Source organism: Saccopteryx leptura, chromosome 9 (assembly GCF_036850995.1).
Source record: "Saccopteryx leptura isolate mSacLep1 chromosome 9, mSacLep1_pri_phased_curated, whole genome shotgun sequence".
Classification (NCBI taxonomy): domain Eukaryota; kingdom Metazoa; phylum Chordata; class Mammalia; order Chiroptera; family Emballonuridae; genus Saccopteryx; species Saccopteryx leptura.
In genome coordinates this window covers 64,658,852-64,667,888 of record NC_089511.1, presented here as the reverse complement: position 1 = coordinate 64,667,888, position 9,037 = coordinate 64,658,852, and positions in this window count along the sequence as shown.

Below are 9,037 nucleotides of genomic sequence, written 5' to 3'. Positions count from 1 at the left end.
TCAAGTTGTAATTAAGAGTAACTCTCCATGCTGTGGGCTGAGTGACATCTGCTGCCTGTCTTGGAATCCAAACAAGTAATCAGTGAGATACTTGTACGGATGCACCAACTCCACACTCCATTAGAGTATTGCTGGCTCCCCAGAATAGGGCAAGAGGACAGACTGTGATGCTTGCCCTTTCTTCAAGTTTAAAAAAGCATGCTACTCTTCCTCCAAACCAGGATAGCATGCCATATAAAGGCTTTCACATTTCCAATAGTTATTGATCCAATTGATTTATAAAGAAAAAAAGATAGAGGCAAATTATTAGATGGGTTTCCCACCTGCTGCTTATGATTTGATGTGAAACTGCTTTTGCATCTAAGCCAAACAGCTCACGTGTATCCTCCAGCACCAGTCTCTTCTTCCTCCTTGGAAAAACCCACCAGTTTTCTAGGAGTCTCCATCACGCTGGAGCTCTAGTCAGAAGATGAAAACCTGCTTCATTGGCTACCCTCAAATAAATAAATCAAGGTCAAAGTGACACTTTTTAGAGGAGTCAAGTCCCATTCTTAGAGAAATTTTCAGACTTAAGACTGAAAAGATACCATTATTCTGTGAAGAAAAATTGCACAGGGCTAGAAGTCAGGGCACCTGGGTTCTTGGGGAGTTCTGCCACTCCCTATATACTATAAACCAGGGGTCTCAAACTCAACTCAGCATGTGGGCCGCAGAGCAAGATCACAGCCGTTCAGCGGGCTGCACTAGGTCTACAAAAGGCAACTGTTATGCAACACTTTTCTCACTGCAGTTGAAAACAGTCTGTGGGCCACACAAAATTGTTTGGCGGGCCGCATGCGGCCCACGGGCCGCGAGTTTGAGACCCCTGCTATAAACCATTTATAGCGATGCTACTTTGAAAGGACTTGAGGCAGTAGCCAATAATTCACTAAATGTGTGTCATGGATAATGCTCTTCAGTTCTCTGGGCCTCGGGTTCCTTATCAGTCCATGTGACCAGATAGGGCATGTTCAACATTAATCTCTGCTATCAATTATCAGCATCACCAGTGGAGACGTATGTTTGCTTAGCAATTTGGAATTTAACTTTTGCACGCATCATTCCTCTCATATGACCCTTAAAACTCTACAAGGCAGCAGGCCACACAGGTGAAAAAAGAGATCATCAAAAAGGTCAAAAACAAGTTATTATTTGTCAGAGTGATATTCCAGTTTTCTTGTGTTCTTTCCACTACAACCCAGAGATGTGAGAAATGTAACCAAGCTACAATAGTTCTAGTAAGCTTCACTTCACCACTTACTGACTCAGCCTTGGTGTCATCACCTGCTTAATAAGAATGCCGGAGTAGGGTAATTTAGTGTTCCTTCCAGTTTTACCCCTGGATGACTCTATGAACCAAAGAGCAAGTTATTCGGCATTCAGTTAACCTCTAATGTAATCTGCGCTTTGATTATCTGCCTAGTAGAAGACCTCCAATTCTTACAAATCCAGGGACCACTTTTTTCTCATCAGAACAATAGCTGTTACATCGCCCAGGGCTTGACCTCCCATTTAGCCTGTGCCTTACCTATGTCGTTGTAATAAGCTGACCAAATTTTCACCTTCTAGGAAAAGCTTCCTCCAGTTACATATGCCTCCCAATCCCATCCTCAAATATTTGTGCTTTACTCTCTAAGTCTCTACCCCTCCCAACCTGAACTCCTGGCTACCATTCAAAGCCAGTGAGTTTGGCAGAGTTGGTGAAGGTCTAACTTGCTGTTGCTTTGGCAAATATATAACCAGCAGGTCTAGATGTGAGGTGTCTGGTGGAACCCAGGTAACAGTGGTGGAGTTGACATTAACAAATTCTTCTAACAACTAAAACTTCAGACACTGCTGGTTATTTCAGAGACATCTAAAACCTCTTCTCCAATTACTCCAATTTTCCAACAAAAAGATTTAGGTGAGGTACCTGGAGGCAAGTCAGATTACTCTAAGGCAGACAAAACAAGAAAGAAAAAAAAAAGGGTAGCCAAACAAACTTTAATCTGTTACTTACCACATGGTGGCCCGGATGCTTGGAGCTTTGGGCCCACTGACTCCCACCCCAGGAGTTTTCTGATATTTACAAAATGAGTCAAATGCTGGGACTCCGGGTTACTGGAATACTCTTTGCCAGCATTTCAGTCTTCTGAGGAAGCCCTAAAGTTACAATTAAAGAGGCCTATTCTTGGACTCCCACCACTTACATCAACACACACATATACACAATGACACCTTTTAATTGACCTCACAGTACAAATCACCAATGTGTGCCTTGTGCATACACAGTTTTTCCAGCTGCATCTTGCTAAAAGCTTAGCAAGAAGCCTAGGAATTGCTGGGATGTCAGGGTCTAACTAACTTGCTCTGGCCAAGAGCAGCACTTCTCTCTCAGGTGTTCTTAGAACATCTTCCAGCCAAGAACTTAAATTGATATCAAGGCCTCAAGGTTCATTCACAACCTGAGGATTAAACCTTGCACTAACGTTTTCCTAGACCAACTGTGCTTGTACTCTGAATGTGCAGCCAAATGGCTACAACCACCCTTCCCAGCCCTACCTCCATGCAATTGCCTCTTCTCAGGAAAACTAGTCTGGGCCAAATTACAATTTTTATGGGCAATGGAAGCAGCCTAGAGCCAGAGACTAGTCCTTCTCCAAATTACCACCACATACATTTTCCACACTACTGGCATATATCTAAAACTCAGCTCCAATTTGCTACTTTCTTCCTCAGACACTGTCAGAATCCTATAAAATAAGTCCAGCTACCTCAACTCCACATTTAAGTCTCTACGATTTTCCTCAAACAAACTTGTCCCCATTCAATGCCCTGCTGCTTGCCAAACTCTGAGCCTTGCTTATTATACTTCCCTGGGCAGAAGCTGCTCTTTTCTTAGCTCTCCTAGTAAAAACTTCCTACTTGTAAACTGAGGTTCAAATGCCATCTCCTCCAGGAAGCCTTCCATAACTGACTTCCTTGTCATCCACCACTCTTAGTTTATGCAGAATTAATACCTTACTTTTGTGTCCACCCACAGCACTTTATTTGTATCATTTTTAGATTTCTTAGCACCTGCTACCCACATTATAATTATTTGAACACCTTTCAGTAGGATTGATATGTTTGAGGTTTGCATTTTTCATGGAGTTTAGGACCATGCCTTACACATAGTCCTTGTTAAAAAAAAAAATTGTACTGAGTTAGCCATTATTTCTCCATGATGAGCTTTAATTTTCTTCACAATAGTGAGTTCTTAAGAAAATGGCAACACTTTTTCAAAAATAGAGAGGAGTTGGGTGCTCTATTCATTTTAATAGATCTTGCCACAAGATAGATTAGCACTCAAATATTACGGGTTTTCTAGTTCAACCCCTAACATAGTACAGAAATTTCATCTCACACCTCTTAATAGTCTCAGTAATAAGAAACTCACTACCTCATGCTGCTGCTTTAGAAAGTGAAACTGTAAATGACCTGAACAATTTTTCTTCATGGGAGGCAAACGTAAAAATAGCTCTTTTCTGAACAGTTAGCCTGAGAATAATTTATGGCATTTAATTAAACCCAAGCATGTTATTTTGTATTTTTAAAGGGGCAACCAATTATTTACTCACCCACTCCCCTTTGTGTGTTTAGAAGCGGTTTTAGGTCCATTGTCAAATGTCAAGCAGAGGTGAGTGGCATCCTGGAATTAAGCAGTCACTCTGTGCCTTTGGGCTCAGCTTTTCCTGGTCTGCTGGGCACCATCACTTAGCAATGAAACTCTGTTACGCTCTAATGCCCTACACTTTTTTAGATTTCATTTTAATAACTTTATTGACATGTCAAGGTAGACAAAACTGTCAAAGGTGGTATCAAATGGCCAAATAAATCAAAGCTTGATCTAGCCTCATTTCCCATTGCTCTACTGTCTATCTCAGACATAACCAGGGTCCATTCACAAATCTCTGATGCTTTGCAAATGTCAGACAGACTTTAAATTTCTCCTTGAGGACTCTTCTTATCAAGTTATGGAACATTGGCCTCTGTTATTTCATATCTGGGAATTTTGTCTTTAAACACTATCCTATAATAAAATGCATTCAATATTGTACATGAAAATTATATAGAGTTTGAAAATGTGAGCAACTACCACTTTCCATTCCTACCATCATGGCAGACATTGCTAATTAATCATAGCCATTATATTAGTCAGGGTTTTTTGAGGAACAGAACCAAAAAAGAGATATAAATCTATAACAAGATTTATTATTAAGAGATTGGCTAACATGATTACTTACGGAGGCAAGAAGTTTGAACAGCTGTAGGGTGAGACAGAGACACAGAAGAGCCAATATTTCAGTTCAAGTCCAAAAGCAGGAAAAAGCTAATGTCCCAATTCAAAGGCAATCTGGCAAGAGGAATTCTATCTTACTAAGGGGAGGGTCATCCTTTCTCTCCTAATCAGATCTTCATCTGATTGGATGAGGCCTACTCACACTAGAAAGGGCAATCAATTTTATGCATTTTGCCAATTTAAATGCTAATCTTATCTGAAAATCTTATTTCCTCACAGAAATACCCAGAAAAATGAATATATTTCTGAATACCTGGACACCTTGTTTCCCAGTTGACACATAAAATTAACACCACAGTCCTTCTACTCAGTGAGCTTAGATAGGCTTCATCAGTCATCAGGACTGGGCCCCAGTCAGTCTCTCCAAGCCAACCAGAGTTGAAACAAGAGTTAAAACCTATTTGCTCTCTCAGAGTCAAGTAAAAAGTCATACTAGGTCACTGAAAAGAATCATGAGTGCTAGAACTGGTCAGATATATGGCTCATTAAGCTCAATATCCTATTATAGAAGCAACTACAAACAAAGGACTGAGAGAGTTCAGTGTCCTCGTTGACATCAACCTTAGAAGCTACCTTCCCTTGGTACCTCTAATGGCCCTGCAAGTCATAAAATTTACCCAAGGCCATTTTGAATTCTAGTTTCAAATGAGCAGTAACTAAGCCAGAAGAAAGGGTGTGGCTGGTTCTTGGCAAGTGATTTATAGATTTTTCACTGAGACTTCTTAGCACCCTCAATGTTAAGAGTTTGAAGCAAATGGTGCTTTCATTTTGCTTGCTTTGTATTTTTACTTACAAAGCTATTCTTTCTGGATTAATAATTTCCCTTGCAGAATTTATAGATGCATATTTCTTCATGGTTAAAACCAGGTATTGAGTGCCTACTATGAGTGATATATGTTATTTAATTTGCAATACCCCTGTACACACCACACACCAAACACAACCCCCATGAGGAATGCTTCTATCTCAGAATAGCCTCCTGACTGCCCGTCTCAAGTGACCTTGGTCCTTAGTATTCACACCATCATGTCTAAAAGTGCAGATCATGCCTGCCACTCCTAACAATTCCTTTTCCTCTCCCGCTTGATTTTTCTCTTTACAATTTACCAACATCTTGCATGGTCTTTATTCAACTTACTTTTCTTATTTATTTTTATCCATCACTAGAATGTACGTGGGTAGGGATACTTGACTGTTATGTTTATTGCTGTATTCCCAGCATCTAAAACAATGCCCAGCATTTAATAGGTATTTAGTATTCCCAAGTCGATGGTTGATCCACTGCGCCACCACAGGTCAGGCTTAATAGGTATTTAGTATGCTTGTGAAATAAGTAAATGGGTAAACTCTCTGAGGTAAGTGTCATTATTACCATTTTACCGATAAGGACATGCAAGTGCGGCGAGATCAAGTAACTTGCTCAAGATAATAAACACCCATCAAAATGCAAGATGTCTGTGCGTTTTGCCTGTGTTCCTGGGCCTGCATTAAATCTTTAGTGATTAACAAGATTCCTCCAAGGGTTGATTTCTAATAGTGTGCCTTAACCAAAAAACAGCAGCAAATATATTCCAGGCAGGTAAAATCATGTTAATTTCATTCACTTCCATAACAAGAATGACTTGCATTGGTAAAGCTCTTAACTCTTTTTCAGGTTTAATTTAACAACACCTTTGTGAAGTGGAGTGGACTGATAGTATTATCTCCATTTGATAATAAGGGGAAAAAAACTTGAAAATCAAAGCCACCATGTGATTTGCTCAAGATCAAACATTAAATGAGCGCTGAAGTTGGAACTGGGTGAAGCCTGGATTCAAATCAGACACACCCGATGTCAAACCCATGCCTGTCTTTTTCCGCTATGTAACCAAGGAAGGTTAATTAACCTCCCTGAATCTCTATTTCTTCATCTCTAGAATAGGGACCCTAAGCCATCAAAGGCAGTGGTGGAAAGTAAACGATGTGATGGCTGTAATCCCAGTGAGAGAGACATACTAGGAATGCCCCAAATGTTACCTCTCATCCCTGTCCCCGTCCTGACCCCTGCTTTTCTTCCTGCCTCCTAGCCCGGTAAGGTGCACCTTGCTTTATTGCACCTTGCTTTACTGCAGTTCACAGATGGGCCATTTTTCTTTTTACAAATTGAGAGGCAAGACCCTCCACCAGCAAAAGGATTACAACTCACTTCACAGCAATACTCCTTTTATTGCAGTGGTCCCAAACCAAACCACAGTGTCTCTAAGGTCCACCTGTACTCTTCCAGCCAGAACAATTATATAATTCTGGATGGAGACACCTTTTTTATGGACTTATTTTAAAGGCTGGTACACATTTCAGTGAATTTATCACTAACTCAGGGTATTCAAGACTCAGTAGGGTATTTCACAGTCTAAATGCCAGATATACTTTAGGAAGCCAAAGTATGTGTGATTAGCATTGGGAGCAGCTACTGACTTCCTCAAATAAAAATCTAAGATATTGTGATTTCATTGACAGCCTCCTGTGAGAAGTATTTTTCACCATAAAAGTGCAGTTACAGGTTACAGTACTCTTCACATGCTCCAAAAGACCTGTCAGTTTTATAGTTCATGGAACAGATTCATTTTGATATTAATTGGTGTTTTCTCATCTTTTGGCCATAGTGTTTATATGCACAGTATACTTCCTCAATAAAACATGCAGGCCCTGGCCGGTTGGCTCAGTGGTAGAGTGTCGGCCTGGCATGCGCGGGACCTGGGTTCGATTCCCGGCCAGGGCACACAGGAGAAGCACCCATTTGCTTCTCCACCCCCACCCCCTCCTTCCTCTCTGTCTCTCTCTTCCCCTCCCGCAGCCAAGGCTCCATTGAAGCAAAGATGGCCTGGGTGCTGGGGATGGCTCCTTGGCCTCTGCCCCAAGTGCTAGAGTGGCTCTGGTTGCGGCAGAGCGACGCCCCGGAGGGGCAGAGCATCGCCCCCTGGTGAGTAGAGCTTCGCCCCTGGTGGGCATGCCGGGTGGATCCCGGTCGGGCGCATGCGGGAGTCTGTCTGACTGTCTCTCCCCATTTCCAGCTTCAGAAAAATACAAAAAAATAAAAAATAAATAAAAAAATAAAACATGCTGAACAATAGGGATCTGGTACTCAGCCTTGGTGACAATGTTTAGTTAAAAGCATGGAGATTATTACAAGCACATAACAGGATTGGGTGATAAAAATTAAGGCCATTTTGAAAAGCTAAAGGACCCCATAATGGTTTCCAAAATCCAACTCCACTGGTGAATTCCAGGGAATGCCTATCATTTCTCTGGGGCATGTTTTGATCACTATACACCCAGCATGCACAGTGTACCTTTGACATTCACTGACACTGTTTCAAGGGACTTTGCTACGGTTGGTAACCTCGTGGTCATCAGACATAATAAACAAACTATTATTTATAATGTTTCTGATCACCTTAACACATCACTTTTAATATAGCAGCAAATAAAATCCCAAAGGGAACAATTATATTAAAAAAGCAAACAAAAGCCATCAATTGCTTTATGGTTAAACATTAACTTTCACTTACGAACACTGACAAGGCTAATAAAGCTTGTGCTTGATGGGATTTCATGCTGGTGTGTCCAGCACAGGTAGGCCCAGCACATCCTCTCTGTCATTCACCTGCTTCATCTCAGGCCCACGCTGCACCCCAGGTGCCTGACCACAAACATTGCCTACCGAGAATTCTTGTTATTGCAATATTTGATCAGTTTGTTAACTTTTAAGACTGTCCTGCCAGTTCTTAGCCCACCTCTTCTTCCTCTTTCCATAGTCACCTTTCCACAGTCTCTGCATGTAAAAGCTTTACTCACCTAACTCTTTCCTCAGATTATCGGGCTGGGATTTTAGAGGTCTTCTTATTTTAGTAGCGCCCTCAATAAAATCTTTCCTTACTGATATCCAGACTCTTTTTTGTTTGTTAGTTTGTTGGCTTTGACAACAATACTTGGCTCATGTCTCCTTTCCTGATTCAAAATCTCAGATTGACAGAAATATATCTTTCTTCATCATTTTACCTCAGCACCTAGCACAATGTCAAGCACAGAGTAGATGTGTGGTAGGCACTTAGACAGACATGAGCAGAGCAAGGACAATAGACCAGGTAGAGAAGGCCACCGGGGCAGAAGCCCTCCCTCCTGGGAGCCCACCTGTGCCTTTTCCCTTCCCCCTCTCTTTCCCCCAGGCTCCTTTTCCTTGGGTCTCTCTTTCTCCTAAGCTATAAAAGCCCCCCTTTTGCCTCTGTAACTTTTTCCTAAAGCCCATTTCTTCTACTTCTGTGACTTTCTAAATAAACTTTGTCTTATAGTTTGAGTCTTGGCTCTGAATTCTTTCCTAGCCAGCACTCAAGTGCTGAGCTTGCTGAACCCAGGTCTAGTCTTATCCTACTGGTCTAACTAACACTTAGTGCTGTTTTTTGCCCACCACCAAGAGATATTTTAATTTATGCTTGTTGAAAAAATTAACAAATTCTTTTTAATCAATGATATTTATTCACTGTATGTCATGTACAAGGCACCGTTCTTTGTGCTTGAGATACATCACAAACCAAACAAGCATAAACATCTGTCCTGGTAATGCTTATACTATAAGATAATAAATATAATAAATAAGATCATAACACCTGATCAAGTGGTGGCGCAGTGGCTAGAGCATCA